The sequence below is a fragment of the Eurosta solidaginis genome, chromosome X, assembly GCF_040869045.1.
Source record: "Eurosta solidaginis isolate ZX-2024a chromosome X, ASM4086904v1, whole genome shotgun sequence".
Lineage (NCBI taxonomy): Eukaryota > Metazoa > Arthropoda > Insecta > Diptera > Tephritidae > Eurosta > Eurosta solidaginis.
Window position 1 is genome coordinate 57,773,349 of NC_090324.1, and position 15,983 is coordinate 57,789,331.

Genomic DNA, 15,983 nt, shown 5'->3' on the forward strand with positions numbered 1-15,983 from the left:
ACAACTGCGCCAAATGCCACTCTCTTCACCACACGCTCCTGCATGCGGATACAGTTCAGCAAACTACGAGGCGCAATCCATTTAAAGACGCGGATAATATCCCGTCAACTTCAGCACAAGCACAAAGGAGACAGGAATCGGGGCAACCAAATACTTCTGCGAACCAGAATGTAAATTCCTGTCATGCTCATTCCAGCACAGGCGTGCTATTAGGAACTGCTCGCGTACACATTCATTATAATGGTACCGACTTCTCCGCGCGGGCACTAATTGATTCAGGGTCTGAATGGTCTTTCATGACAGAACGACTAAAACGCAGAATCAATTTTCCGCAAGGAAAATGCATGCCCAAGTCTCAGGCATCACCAACGCAGTATCTGCTCAAGTGAAAGAGGCATCCACCATCGAGCTACGTTCACCAGTGGACCCATGCTTTAGCTTGACTACTCCTGTTCTAATTTTAGCCAAACTAACTGGGAATCTGCCATCCTGCCATATCGAAACAATGACTATGCCGGCATTCCCAGACTTAGTTTTGGCAGACAAGAGGTTCTACGTCAATGAAGATGTAGACCTCATACTTGGTGGAGACATATATCCCCAAATTATACTAAGCGGTCTAAAAAAGAATGTACTAAATACACTTCTGGCCCAAGAGACAGTGTTCGGTTGGATACTAACCGGTCGTATTGAAGCGCCGAATCCAACAAAGAACATAGTGTCGTTTTACAACGAAGTCGCGCTGGACAACCAACTAAAAGCATTCTGGGAGTTAGAAAATTTGCCAAAAGGCAAAAGCATTAATGCAGATGACGCATATTGCGAACAGCTGTATAAAGAAACAACAAGAAGAAACAAAGATGGGAGGTATGTAGTATCCCTCCAATTCAAGCAAGGCTACTCAGAAGAGTTGAGTTTAGGAGGATCCCTTAAGCGCGCATTCTCACAATATTATCGAAACGAGTCCCGGTTAATAAAAAATGCCGACTTAGGGAAAGAATATATTAGGGTACTCTCAGAATACGAGACGCTTGGACATATGGAAAAAATCAGCAGTGTCGTCGCGGCAGATGAAACAAATAATTACTTTCTGCCACACCACGCCGTTGTTAAAGCAGAAAGTATAACGACGAAAGTCCGAGTCGTTTTCAATGCCTCAAGCCCGACGGCTAATGGCACCAGCCTAAACGACATTCTCCTCCCTGGTCCAATACTACAAGCAGATCTCCCAATTCTTATTCTACGTTGGAGACTCTATCGATACGTCTTTAATAGCGATATAGAGAAAATGTATAGGCAAATTTGGATGGATGCCAACCATACCAAACTTCAGAGGATTGTTTTCCGAAAGGACATTAGTAAACCAATAGGCGTCTACGAGTTAAAGACTATACCGTTCGGGGTTAACTGCGCTCCATACCTGGCCATCAGAACGCTTCTACAGCTAGCTGACGATGTGGAACATTCCCATCCAACAGCATCGAGCATCCTGCGAGAATGCATGTATGTAGACGACGTATTAGCGGGAGGACACAGCATCGCATTGACCATTAAGGCAAGGGATGAAATACGACAGGTACTACAGTCAGCTGGTTTTCCACTTCGGAAATGGAAATCAAACTCGGAGGCAGTTCTAAAAGACATCCCGAAAACTGATCGACTAAGCGAAGACTTTCTGGCGTTCGAAGACACCAGCACCGTGAAGGCATTGGGCATAAGATGGAACGCCCACTCCGATCTCTTTTATTTTAAAGCAGGACCATTGGAGGATCAAGAAAAACTAACTAAGCGAGAAATATTGTCAGCCATCGCCAAGCTGTTCGACCCATTAGGGTGGCTCGCCCCAATTGTCATAGTGGCGAAAATATTAACGCAGAATATTTGGTTAGAAGGCACCGGATGGGATGAGCCTGTCTCACCAAATACATTAGAACGGTGGAAAACCTTCACCCAACACTATGGCGAAGTAGATAACATACGGATACCGCGGTGGGTAAATTTTTCCCCGGAAGGCGAAATAGAAATCCACGGTTTCTGTGACGCTTCCGAGAAAGCATATGCTGCAGCGATATATATGCGCGTAAAAAGAGACGATCAGGTGTTCATAAACTTACTCTTAGCAAAAACCAGAGTAGCTCCAGTGAAAACCATCTCGCTACCACGTTTAGAACTCTGCGGCGCCGTGCTTCTCGCAGAAATGATGGAATCCATATTCCGAAATATTCATTTGGGACCAGTAAAAGTTCACCTCTGGACAGATTCAACCATCGTACTCGCATGGATACGCAAGCCGCCTTGTACTTGGTCAACCTTCGTCGCACATCGAATCACCAAGATCCTCGATATGGTCGGTAATAAGGACTGGCTTCACGTTGACTCGGAATCTAACCCAGCAGACTTAGGGAGCAGAGGACTACTAGCGTCAGATTTGGTCAACAATTCGTTGTGGTGGCAGGGTCCTTCTTGGCTACAAGAAGACAATTCTCACTGGCCAGCACAAGATGCCCATTACAACACGTCCGTTGAGGAAAAGAGGGCACAATCTTATGCCACAACAAGGGTAGATCATACAGATATTCTTGAACGATTTTCAGATTTGCCACGAGCTTTGAAAGTCTTATCTTATGTTAGGAGATTCTATAAAAGAACGCATCCTAAAACCAAAGCAGTGTTCCAAGAAAAGTCGTGCATAATCTCAGCCGATGAGATTAAGGCAACGACTCAAGCATTAATACGAGTTTGCCAGAAACAATTTTACGGTACCGAATATTTAAAATTAAAGAATAGGGAACCTATTGATCGGAAGAGTGAAATCCTGTCACTCAACCCATACATCGACAAAGACGACATTATCAGAACAGGAGGGCGTCTAGGGGCTTCAAAAGACATGTCATTCAACGAGCGGCATCCGATCATCTTGCCTTACAATTGCAGGCTGTCTCACCTTGCAGTCGTGATGATTCATCATGATTCCCTTCATGACGAGAACCAGCTCATGCTCCGCCTTATTCGAACCCAGTATTGGATTCCGAAGGTCAAGACAATGATCAGAGCCATCATCCACAATTGCAAAACCTGCATTATTCACAGGAAGCAGGCGCAGTCCCAACTTATGGGTACCCTTCCCTGCGAACGCACCACTTTTACCCGCGCGTTCACCAATACCGGGGTAGATTTCGCGGGGCCTTTCGACATCAAAAGCTACCGCGGTAGGGGATGTCGACTGTCCAAAGGCTACGTATGCCTATTTGTTTGTTTCTCCACTAAGGCCATCCACCTAGAGGCCACTAGTGACCTGAGCACCCCATGCTTCCTCGCAGCCTTTTCGCGTTTTATCGCGAGAAGAGGATGTCCAAAAAACATCTACTCCGACAATGGTACGAACTTTGTCGGATCTTCCCGATCTCTACGATCGGAATTCAAAGCCTTCCTGGCAGAAAGCCGAGACAAAACAGTCTCCAAGTATAGCCATCAAGCATTAACTTGGCATTTTATTCCCGCCGGCGCTCCGCATATGGGCGGCCTGTGGGAAGCGGGAGTGAAGAGCTTCAAAAGCCACTTCAAAAAGGTCGCTTCTCTCCATAAATATACCATGGAGGAGTTCCAAACCCTTTTATGCCGGATCGAGGCATGCCTAAATTCACGGCCTCTCAGCCCGGCGTCCAATGACCCAACGGACCTGGAGCCACTAACCCCAGGACATTTCCTCACCGGCAGCCATCTTCTGGCGCCGCCAGAACCGGATGCGAACGAAAGCCCTGCCTCCATGCTAAATAGATAGCAGAAGCTCAAGGCCCTCCATCAAACCTTCTGCCGGCGATGGAAAACCGAATATTTATCCGAACTCCAAAAACGAGTGAAGTGGAAGCATCCCAAGGAAAATCTAAAAGTGGGAGATCTCGCTGTCCTCAAAGAGGACAACTTATCTCCCAACGAATGGAGGTTAGGTAGAGTCGTCAACGTACACCCCGGCGAAGATAACCGAGTACGTGTTGTCGACCTCAGAACCGAGAAGGGTCAAGTCAGACGACCTTTGGTCAAACTGATCCTTCTTCCCACGGAGACAGACTGTGAGAGAACCACGTGCTCCTCTTAACAATCCCTCCGTTCTTCCACATACCTCCTTTCAGAAAAATCAAAAAAAATCACCCTCGTCTTCACATTTTCCAAAAGTCAACCCCATTCACTCGTTATCCCATAACGAGGACATCATAGAAACCTACCGCAGAAGGGCGAACCGATCTGCCACAGAATCTAAGGGCTTTCGGCCTTTTGTAGATTTAAATTTCCCACAGTCACTCGCTTCCCCCAGCGAGGATACCAGAACCCTAATACAGACCCACGGTCTACCCCAGAAAGCAGATGCACTCAGCCAAAGGCATGAGGCCAACAAAAGTTTTTGTCCAAGGGATAGGGACAGCCATATTTAGTGAATCGATAAAGAGTCATGTGCGTTTGCACATTCTCGAGCCGGAACATTCACCTCTCGAACGCTTCCATGAATACTTGACGGACAAGAACTTTCCGAAATTTCAGACTAAAAGGGTGAATACTCCCTGTGTAGCAGGACAGCACAAAAGCTTGGAATCTAAAGTTCTAAGACGAATTGGCAACATACTGCATTTTTTGAATAAAAGTCCAACGCGCGGCATTTTCTAAACAATTTCTGAAAGAGTGACCAACCCAACATGACCTTATCAATCACGAAATGTTCTACTACTAGACTACTAGATTCTTCCCGCTTACTGGATTACGAATGGGAATTTCAAAACCCCAATCAAAAACGGAATCGTTTCGTAATTTCACATAAGTCAAAAAAAAAAATTTGGAAGTGGGAAAAGGTTCCCTAACCTTGAGCAGTATCCGGCACCCCTTACCACTGGTGGGGGGAAGTGCCGGACTTACAAAAGGTCGTTGAAAGCGGGAGGGCATCCCACCGGGTGGATGCTCCCCTTACCTCGAACAGTATCTGATACCCCTTACCTCTGGTGGGGGGAAGTGTCAGACTTGAGCGAGGCCTTAACTAACAAAACCAAACACATCACGCAGTATCTGCCACCCCTTACCACTGGTGGGGGGAAGTAGCAGACTGACGCAACGTTTTCCCTACCTGACGCAATCTCAACGTCAAAAAATAGTCTTCAGTATTCTTCTAAACCAGCCCATGTATTCCTTTCAATAAAACCTTTAACAACACCCCATATCGACTTTTTACCTTTGACTTGATCATACACTGACAGCATTGTATGATCATCAACAGTTCTTACAAGGCAATAGTGCATTTAGACATTGAAACTATCGGCATATGGAATGCCAGCATTAACACTAGTTACACCTATGGAATACAATTCACCCGTTTCACGCATCTCTTGGTTTTCAGTCACCTTAGACACTTTGGGTCCCACGGAAGCCAATAATTGCACAGTTAAATAAATAGTACGTGTATTCTTGCCTTCATTATTGGTTAACCAATCGTTGAAAGACATATTTTCAGTTTCCGCGCTGCATGAAATTCCAAAAAGAATATCGATTTTGAAAAAAAAAAAAAAAATCATGCGAAATAGCGTATCGACATTAATTGGAAGTATTGTCTGTTCTAATTGACGGCCTTCATGTGTTGATGAGCATTCATCTGTCACAATAAATGGAACAATGTATCGCAAGTGAAAGCACTACGCACATTCGCGCGTACTAAATCTCACACAGAACAAAATACCAATTTTTTCTGTTGATGCTGTTGCTGTTGTAATGCTGGATGCATATGCTGATGCTGTTGCAATGGGGGTGTGATAACGCCAGGTGGTAGTATAGACGGAATGAACTTAACGGCACTGGTATTTCTGGGCGTACTCGGTACACTAAGATGCTCAAAATGTTCACGTATCCACTCACGGTAGTCAATTACATCATCGGTTACCCGTATTATTCGTCCTAGGATGGTACGCTCAGCGCAATCACTACCGTATTCGTTGAGTGGACTCACAGCATTCGCCAACAACATATATGCATATTCAAATGCTTGTTTTACCTGTCATGCACCATAGGAGCTACGTCCAATATCATTACCCGGCGTCAGTGGATCTTCCATACATAATAATGATGGACGATGTCCGTCAATCATTTCACGTTGCAGGTCTTCTTTTGGTAAATAACGTCCGCCATTTTTTATCGAAATGCCAATTTTCATATAATTGAACTTTAAAATTCAAAAAAAAAAAAACTCCAACAACAGTACACCTAAATTGGCCTTATCATGGTCTATTTGATGCGGATGTCATTGTAGGAAACTTATACACATTAATATTAATGAGTAAGAGGAAATGCCACCGGTAGGAACTTCATTGAGATCACGCTGTAACAAAATTGCTTCAGCACGAGCACCAGTTTCGCTAACACTGGATAATCTTGTTTAAATTTCTTAACTAGTTCGGCCGAGTGTACACCCGATTGCATATTAAAGGATATATCTACTCTTACTTGCGATTCACGATCTGTGAGCTTTATGATGGGCACAGACGCTTTGTCAAGTACGCGCACTGAATGTGGTTCGGCAATTCCGCGCGCAATCAGTGCTGTTTCGAGAGTTCGCAGTGGGGCCTTTTCCCATAGTCCTAACACAACTAAATCAATATCCGATGTGGGCAGAAATAGGCCCGTACGAAATGAGCCAAATATTTCCACAATCGCTTTCGGCCAGATTGAGTGTACCACCGCTTCTAGGTGCTGTACCACTTCATTGCGTATAGCATGCTCGGTGGGCGTGGGCAATACATAATTATAAAATTGTTCGATTTCCTGATGTAAACCAACAATTCCGCGTCCATATTCAAAACTTGGCACTCGCCAGGGGCAACCTTTGTACTTTACTACTAATTTATCCATATATCTGCTGAGGTTAAATGTGCTTACCTTATTATCTACCATACGTCCAATTTTCCTACGTGATGGATTATAATAACTTGGACGATCTTGAGATGGCATTTTTGTATTGATTGTTGTATCACCTACACCACCACCACCAACTGGTGTTGTTGCAGCTGTTGTAATATAGTCGTTGTTTGGTGTTGAATCAATTGAGTTGTTGCTGGGTGTATTACCACTACTATTTGTGCCACTACTACCGTTATTATTATTATTATTATGATTGTATATTGAATTTCGCAATCCTAAGTTACCAACCTGCTGTAGAAGTAAGTGTAGAGAATCCCGATCGCGTGCACTTAAAGATGCGCCGTTTAATTTACTATTACCACCACTATGTAATTGTTGTAATTGTTGACTTTGTTGTTCTAACAAGTGGCTCATATCATGCGCTGTGGTCTCCCAAATTTTACACCATGTGCGTAATGCTGGACCCTCCTGTTCCTCTTGAAACCAGCCAACAAAAGGATGCATTCAAAACAGTCTTCCTTCTCACAAAACAGAAATCGTATTGGCGCGCAATCCAACCAAAGATTTCGCGTCGTCGTCCACTTGCGAAAGATTGCGCGTGAAAAACACCTATTATTTTATTAGTAGATGTTTGAGTACCATTCTGCGTAATGAAATTGTAGTATCATCGCAGTTTGCCAGTGAACCACCCAATTTGTAGCTGTGAACCTGAAATGAAATAAAAGAATACAAAATTAGGAAAATTTATAAAAATATAAAAAGGGAACGATACTAGTATACTTACCCAGCACATTTTTTCTTCATAAAGAAAATTCATTAAAAAATTTCGGTATACTCATTTCCATGAATGAATGACATTTTTGAATGAACGAATCAAGGTTGCCACTCGATGACATTTGCTTGTGTCTTTCCTTACGCCGTGAACACATTGCGCGCGACCCCATGGGATCACAAAGCGGATCCGCGGGATCCAGCAACTAGAGTGTTAGGACCCGAACAACCACTCGAGACCGAAATGATTTTCGACTTTATTTGCATGGTTTTCTTTGTTGACGGGTTAGTGAAGAATCAAAATGTCAAGCATAAACAAAATATGTCCCGAGACATGTTCAGGATAGAAACTGTTTTTGTGTTTTTTTTTTGAAGTTCTGACACAGTTTCGTCAGTCTCTTTAGCCTGGAACCCAAAAAGTCCTACGCGGACCAGGGAGGTGCCCGACACACCGTACCAACCGCCATGGTTCGGGACACACAAAAAAAAAAACCAAACAACCAAAAAAAAAAAAAGGAAAAAACATTGTCCATTCACCGTCCAACAATTACCATTTATTTGTTCAAAATTACATTCACACACCACCAAAGCCAGAAACCGACTTGACCCCGCTTACTGCGAGCTATGCTTTCGCTGGCGATGCAACCCCAGCGAGGAAGCCGAGGGGTATCGCCTCCCGCAGCTGCACTTATAGGGTGCGAAACCCATGTGGAGGTTGAGGTGGGCCTTCAATGTCGTAAAGCAGCTGAGCGTGTGCCCACACACCCGGCACACAAATTCCTGGCCGCCCGCGGAGTCTGCGCGCACCCAAAAGACCCCCTCTTAACCCCGATAAAAGCGGGTGTACCACGAGGGTCCCTCGTCATAATACCGCACCTTCAAGATTATACGGTTGTAGTTTCGTGGCACATTCAAGAATGTGACGCGAAGATTGGGACGAATTTCGAACGATGCCCTGAAACGAAAAGGAAAGAGAGTGGTATAATTATATTATGGAAGATGATCCCATAACCAAAAAAAAGGGCCTACAACCCACATACTCACATGCTTTTTCTCCTTGGGTGAAACTTGCCACTTCGCTTGTCACGCTATAAATGCCGGTTATGTGCACAGACTCAGCGAGTATAACAACACAAATATACGATTCTGCCAGACAAACAGCAGCAAATGAGTAACATCAAAAGCGCTGATCACATGAACAGCGGTCGACGACAAGCCGAATTTCACAAAACAAAATACCAAAAAAAAAAAAATGATTCCTTCTACAAATTTTTCTCTTCGTCCAAAACGAAGATTTATTTCTTTATTTTTTCTTTACATATCACACAATTTGCTGTTCAAACATTTTTTTTGTGGCGGGCAGAAAAGTTGTCGGTTTTTTAGCACCAACAATACAAATAACAATGACTCGCAAGATCCCACATGATACACTCTCTACCCGGTTCGGTACCAAAATGTGAGCACCAAGCAACTTAAATGTCAATTTTTCTGTAGCACTAGTATGCCTGACGAGCTGAAGCGCTACCGGATGACACAAAATTAAACAGAATAAGGCACTAATGACCCAGGCACATAACGTGCGGGGAAAGAAGCAACGCACATAACGTACGCGAGATGAATATATTCTCGTAGGCGTTTAGACATGTTTTCACCCTACTCACGCGCGAAATTTCAAAAGCGCCGATAATAGAATTGGGGCTTACTCGCCACCAAAAGCGTGACACAGTCATAACAACTCAACGAGTTTCCTTTATTTTCTTCCATACTCTCAATAGAATGACTCGTTACGCTTCGCTAAGAAGGAGGACTGAGCGCCAGGCCGCTCGTTACCCAAAGCCGTGCCACTTATGCGACGCGAAACACCCAATCAGGTCTTGCCCGATCTACCGCGCGAAGTGGCCGCTGCAACGACTGCGCGAAATTATAAAGGCCAAGTACTGCCAAAACTGCCTTTCAATGGTACATCGTGCCAAAGACTGCACTAGCAAAGGAAGGTGCCGAAGATGTGGTAGCAATCATCATACCACGCTGCACCTTTCCATGGAGGACTTGTCGTCCGAGCCAGAGCCGCCGAAGAGCTGGTACCAGCTAGTCATGGAAGAAGAGGGAGAAGGTTATGAGCAGATGCCTACGATGGAAGAGGTAGACGACGAGATGATGGATGAGGCGCTGTCTCTCCACGCGTCCGAGTCGGCCTTTGCAGAAGAACCACAACTGCCATCCGGGAGTGGAGCGGGCTCCCATATAGTAAATTCCGACACTAGGGGATCGGACCCGCGGCCGTTCCGCCCAACTACGCAACAACGAACGCAAGCACATCGACCAACGCGCGATCGTAGACTGGCCCCTCGGCCGCGCCAGCTACACGAGATACGACACGTGAAGGAAGACCATCGAGACGGTAGACTGGCCACTCGGCCGCGCCAGCTACCCCAACACAGTTCCTTCCGGAACGGGGTCATTCCGGCCCGGGCCTCAGCCGGCCCAACTCTTCGGCCCATGGCTGCTCTGGCGCCGACTGCGATCGTGAAGGTGGAAGCCGGAGGGCGTCTGCACCTCATTCGTGCACTCATAGACGCATGTTCCCCCCGCACAACGATCGACCGCAGGCTGGCGCGAGAGTTAGCACTGCCGACAACCAACGCCGACGGCGAAACCGGCTGTTTTATTCGTTTTAGAGGCAAACATGGGCAGAGTAAGACGGTGACGACTCACGCAGTCTGCGTCCACGAGTTCAGGCGCGTCAGTCCAACGTACAACGTCGACCCCAGCGTCGCGGCTCCTTACGAGCAGATCCGTCTTGCGGACCCCCACTTTTATGCGTCCACCCCAATTCGACTCGTCCTAGGCGGCGACGTCTACGCCGAAATCATGACGTCGGGCACATTGCCACCATCCTTCGGATCGCTGCTCGCGCAAAGCACGATCTTCGGGTGGGTACTCTCCGGGACCCACCCGATCTGATATACCTCAATGGCTATTTAGAGTTAGTTAGCTGATGATAAGCTTATACATGTATATTGTAGTTTCCCGAAATAAATGAAGTTTTATATAAATGGCAAGAAATATATGTTACGGTTTCCATTAATTTTTTTTTCTATCGTCCTAGCTCTAGGTCACGGCGAAGGCAAGGAGGATGCCGTCGCGCCATCCGGCGCGCACCATTTAATTTTAGAATCTAGTTTTAAGACAAATCGTGGTCGGGGACGCTCGGGCGGAGTCTGAGCTGTTGCGTATCGCAAGGGGGCCGGCATGTTTAGGCCCGACGCCTAAATTCTCATTAATTTGCGCCACCCTAATAGCACCATATTATCGACGCCTAGTTCGCCCACCTGCATGTATATGTGTACATAGGTAGGGTTATGTTGTCCGTACACATATACATGCATGCCGGTACAACTATGTGGGGAAGCTTCCCCTTAAAACCGGAGACTTTTTCCGCGGTTCAACGGTTGTCCTCGACAAGGCAACCGTCTACTTTTTCCAGCGATCGTTGAGCGAACCAGAGCTAACACTGTCCGAGGAGCCCCGCCACATTTTATGACAAAGGTAAATTATTGTACTAATTTTAATTTTCACTTCAAATAAAATCATTATTATAACGAGAAATCTCTCTCGCCTCCTTTTCTTTTCTTTTTAAATTTAACCCAAACGCAATTGTGGTGCCTCCACTCCGTTGCCGAGTTTGCGACACACCATAATTGTTCAATATGATTCAAAAGAGTGGCGATTGTTCATAGACAGCAACAAAATGAGATTAAAGGCTGTATTATTGCATATTGGTAAAAAAAACAAAAAGCCTTCTATCCCGATCGCACATGCAGTAAATACAAAGGAATCCTACGAGGAAATGCAAAAACTACTCAAATGTGAAGAGCATGATTGGAAAATATGTTCTGATCTCAAAGTCGTGTGCAATGCTATGCGGTCTACAAAGTGGCTACACCAAGCACTGCTGCTTGTGAGATAGCCGATCAACAATAATCAATTCAAAAGACTACTCTCATCAGTTGAGGCAGCAGGTCGTTGCTTCTTTTCTCGGTAGACACAAATGCCCTAACTAAGAGCGAAAATGGCTTAAAGGCTTATTAAAATTAGTTTCCCAAAATTCTATAACTTGTTTACCTAACTAATATTTTCTTTCCAGGCGTAAATATGTCCTTAAAAATTCACTTTCTGCACTCACATTTGAGCTTTTTTCCGGCAAATCTTGGCGACGAAAGTGACGAACATGGCGAAAGGTTTCATCAGCAAATGAAATTAATTGAGAATCAATATCAAGGATTCTGGGACGTCGCAATGATGGGAGATTGCTGCTGGTTTCTCATAAGAGCAACCGATCCTAAACTGAATAAGCGTCAAAGTAGAACACATAATTATTTCGACTACATAGTAAAATCAAATTAAGATAAAGATTGTTAGAATATAGTATAAACATAAATAAATTTAAAAAAAAGTTAAAAATATGGGAAATTTCCTTGAAACAGAGCATAGCTAGATATTTCACTCTTCTTTATGCCATACATACGTTTTGAGGTATACGTTGAAATTGCCCAACCTGGGTATTTTTATTTGATCGCTTATAACTTACGTAGTTTTGCATCGATTTCCTTCGATGGTAGCTTATCTTTTTTTTAATTAGACAGAGCTTTACGTAAAGAAAAAACATCTGGAAAAAAGTTGTGGTTTTGGAATGCTGCCCCCGCAAAAAGTAATCTTTTCATATTTTTTCATAAAAAAAATCTGAAATTATAAGCTAATATCTCGAAAACTATCTGGTTGAGCAAAAAACAATGTATCATGCATTTATAGCAAATTTTATCTTCTTTCCGATTCTGTAAACTTTTTTGCAATGCTTTACCAGTTCGTGAGATATACGTAATTAAAGGGAGCCACCTTTTTGGTTTTTTCGAATAACGGCAAATTGCAAATATCTTAAAAACGGTACCATAGAATCAAAAATGAACTTGATTTTCGAAATCAGGGGATGGTTTTACATACGAATTTCATAACGGCGTCTCTGGTAAATTTTAGCCGTCGACCAGTGATGTCAGTGATATCAATGGTTGCCTTCAAAGTTCGTAATAATAAGGCGCCGAAAAAGAAAGGTACTTTCGATTAAAGAAAAAATGGAAATTATCTATTAATGTTTTCGAAAAAGATAAATTATCAGTACGTGGAGTTGCAAAAAGGTAACGTATAGTGAGCCCACAATTTTAATGATAGTAGGTACACATTTCTTTTGCTTTCAAAGGTTCAATATTGGCAAAACACAAGCTGCTGAAAAGAAAAAATTCATTCTAAATGGGAGTCTTGAGTTAATGTTCATCAAAAGCGAAGTTTTCTTAAATAAGACGCTAAAATAGACAAGATGTGTTTTAGTTGGCTCTCTAAGGCCAGAAGTCAAAAAGTTCCGACTTCTGGACCCATTTTGAAAGCAAAGGCAATGGAAATTGCAGGCGAACTGGGTTTATCTAATTTTAATGCTTCAGATGGTTGGTTAAACAAATGGCGAATAAGGAATAATGTTACTTTCAAATGCGTATCTGGTGAAGCTGAAGATATAAAGCAGGATAGTGTCAAAAAGTTTAGGACAAAACTGCCATCTCTGTTGACCGGTTACAAGCCTCAAGATATTTACAACACAGACGAAAGTGGGCTTTTCTTTCGTGCCTTGCCTGAAAAAACCCTCCGAAAAATGCGTGGGCGGTAAACTATCAAAGGAAAGACTCACAATTTTGTTTTGTGCTAAAAAAAATAAAATTTCTTGTTTTTAGATAACGCGGCTTTACATCCAAAGGAATTAAACTTAACCAACATAAAAATTATTTTCTTGCCGCCAAATACAACTGCAATTAGCCAACCCCTTGATCAAGGTATAATCCAAAATTTTAAAACCTTGTATAGAAGCTTAGTTTTAAAACACTTTCTATTTATAATTGACAATACAAGTTCAGCCTCAGAGCTCTCAAAATCGATTAATGTACTACAGGATGTGTATTTCATCAAAGCATCTTGGGATAAAGTTGAAGCCACAGCCGTCCGAAATTGCTTCCGTAAAGTAGGAATTTTGGAAACTTATGAGGATCTTCCAGATTTTGATCCGAAAGATGACATTCCACTGGTAATCTATGCTAGGCTTCAGGAAGGAATAGATTTGGCAAATGATTTGGAAGGTTTTCTTCAAAATTTATCGAAATGTTTTCACTGAGGACAATTTGACCAACAAGATGATGAATTTTCAGAAGAAATAAGTGAGCCTATAACATCATATGATGAGGCTTTAAAACTTGCTGCGCGATTTAAACCATTTGCAAAAAATGACTATGTAGCTTTTCAGAACATTAAAAATATCGAGAGTCACTTTGAAAATGAACATCTTAAATTAAAGCAATCAATGTTTAAGCAATCAAGCATTAACCAATTTTTTCAATCAAACTAGTATTGAAATGTAAAGACTTGTACAATGTACTTAATCGATATATGTATATGTAATACTAAAATATGCAAATATTCTTTACTTCCAAAAATGTCTTAAATAAACTATGTACAAAACAATTTATATGTGTGGTATATATTTTGTGATTTCATCCCTTATAAGCGGATATCTCCCATAGCCGGACAAAAACACTGCAACGGTGAGTGTCCGGTTATAAGGAATTTCACTGTATATGTATTTTGTAGTTAAGTTGACCATGCATGCATACACAAGCAGAAGTTGGCTGCATATAATTGTAGCACCTACCTGCTGCAAGTAAATGTAAGCAAGTTGGTCGAGGTCAGGTCATAAATGAGTTAATATCTTTTGAACCACAAAATTGTCCAAGTTAAAATAAAAAGGGTTTTTTAAGATGAAAGTGTATCGCATATTATATATATTTTTTGAAAATATTCGTGGGGGAAAACAGTATGTAATAATTATTTAAAAAAAAAAAATAATTTTTTATTCATTATTTTGATTTTATAAAATTGAATATTTTTTTAACGCAGTTATAAAGTAAATATTGTTACCTTCAAAATAAAACAAAAATTAATAACTGTTAATAAGATACAACGAGTGGAATCAAAGATATAGCATTTTGAATGTGGGCAAGTTTGCTACCCATCGAATCTCAGCACATGCAGATCTCTGAAATCAAAATTTTTTCGAGGAAATCCTGATATATATGTTGACTTAAATTGCGAAAAGATTCCATCAAATAAATTTGGTGTCTTTTAAATAAGTGCAAATTTTTTTCTACAAATCCGTACGATTTGTAAAGTAATGACCCATATGTTTTTGGCAACGAATCTAATTCCCTTTAGTTCTAATATAATTCGACCATGTCTTTGTTGCAACTGCCGAAAGTGCAGGTAAAAGACTGCGAAACCCAAACCGAGTGAGTATGACTTGAAACGTGAGGCTAAAGTATATCGAACAAGTAAAGAAGTCTAAGTTCGGGTGAAAACGAACATTACATACCCAGCTGTACACTTGAAATGCTGTTGTTGTTTGTTTTGTGTGCTTAATAGTGTTACAAGGCTGCGCAATAATATATATACATATGGTTCTATTCTGAACAAATATTTCACGAGTTATGGCTCCCGAAACATAGAAAATTGCTTAGTCATAAAAGAGGCGGCGTCACGCCAATTTTTTTTATATTTGAAGTTTTTCCCATTTATTGCTATAAATCCACTTGGGAAATTAAATACCATTGATATAAAGCTCTTTTTTGCAAAGATATAGCTTATTTCATTGGTCCACGACCCTTTTAAAAATCTTTTTTATAAAAGTGAGCGTGGTCCTTCACCGATTTCGTTAATTTTACTTCAAAGCATTCCTTAGAGTAAAGGCAAATTCTCTGCAGAATTTTGTTACGATAATATTTTTATTGGAGCTTTTCGGCCGAAGTTTTTTTCCTTCTTAATAGAACAACGTTTTATTTAAACATCCAACGCGTTTCGACGCAATTTTTGCGTCTTCATCAGGAATTTTTTTAATTATCTGTTTATTACAAAAACGAAAAACAACTACATTAATACTTGCTATTTTGAACATTTTTTTAGAATTTAAGAAATTTGACTTACAATTTTTTGTACATTAACACTAATAATTTTTTTGTTAAATAACATTTAATGTATAGAACATACACATCTATACATACATCATTGACACACTGTACACCCTTTGCTTTCACCAGTCAAAAATCTACTGTGATTGCGCTAGCATAGGCGCAGTTTATGCAAAAATTGCGTCGAAACGCGTAGGATGTTTAAATAAAACGTTGTTTTATTAAGAAGGAAAAAACCCCGGCCAAAAAGATCCAATAAAAATATTA

General features: G+C 41.9%; 1 pseudogene; it reads right to left on the reverse strand.

Annotated features, from left to right (window-relative positions):
- Positions 1-5,282: 5,282 nt before the first annotated feature.
- Positions 5,283-6,981, reverse strand: LOC137234953 (non-canonical poly(A) RNA polymerase protein Trf4-1-like; annotated as a pseudogene).
- Between the last annotated feature and the right edge of the window lie 9,002 nt (positions 6,982-15,983).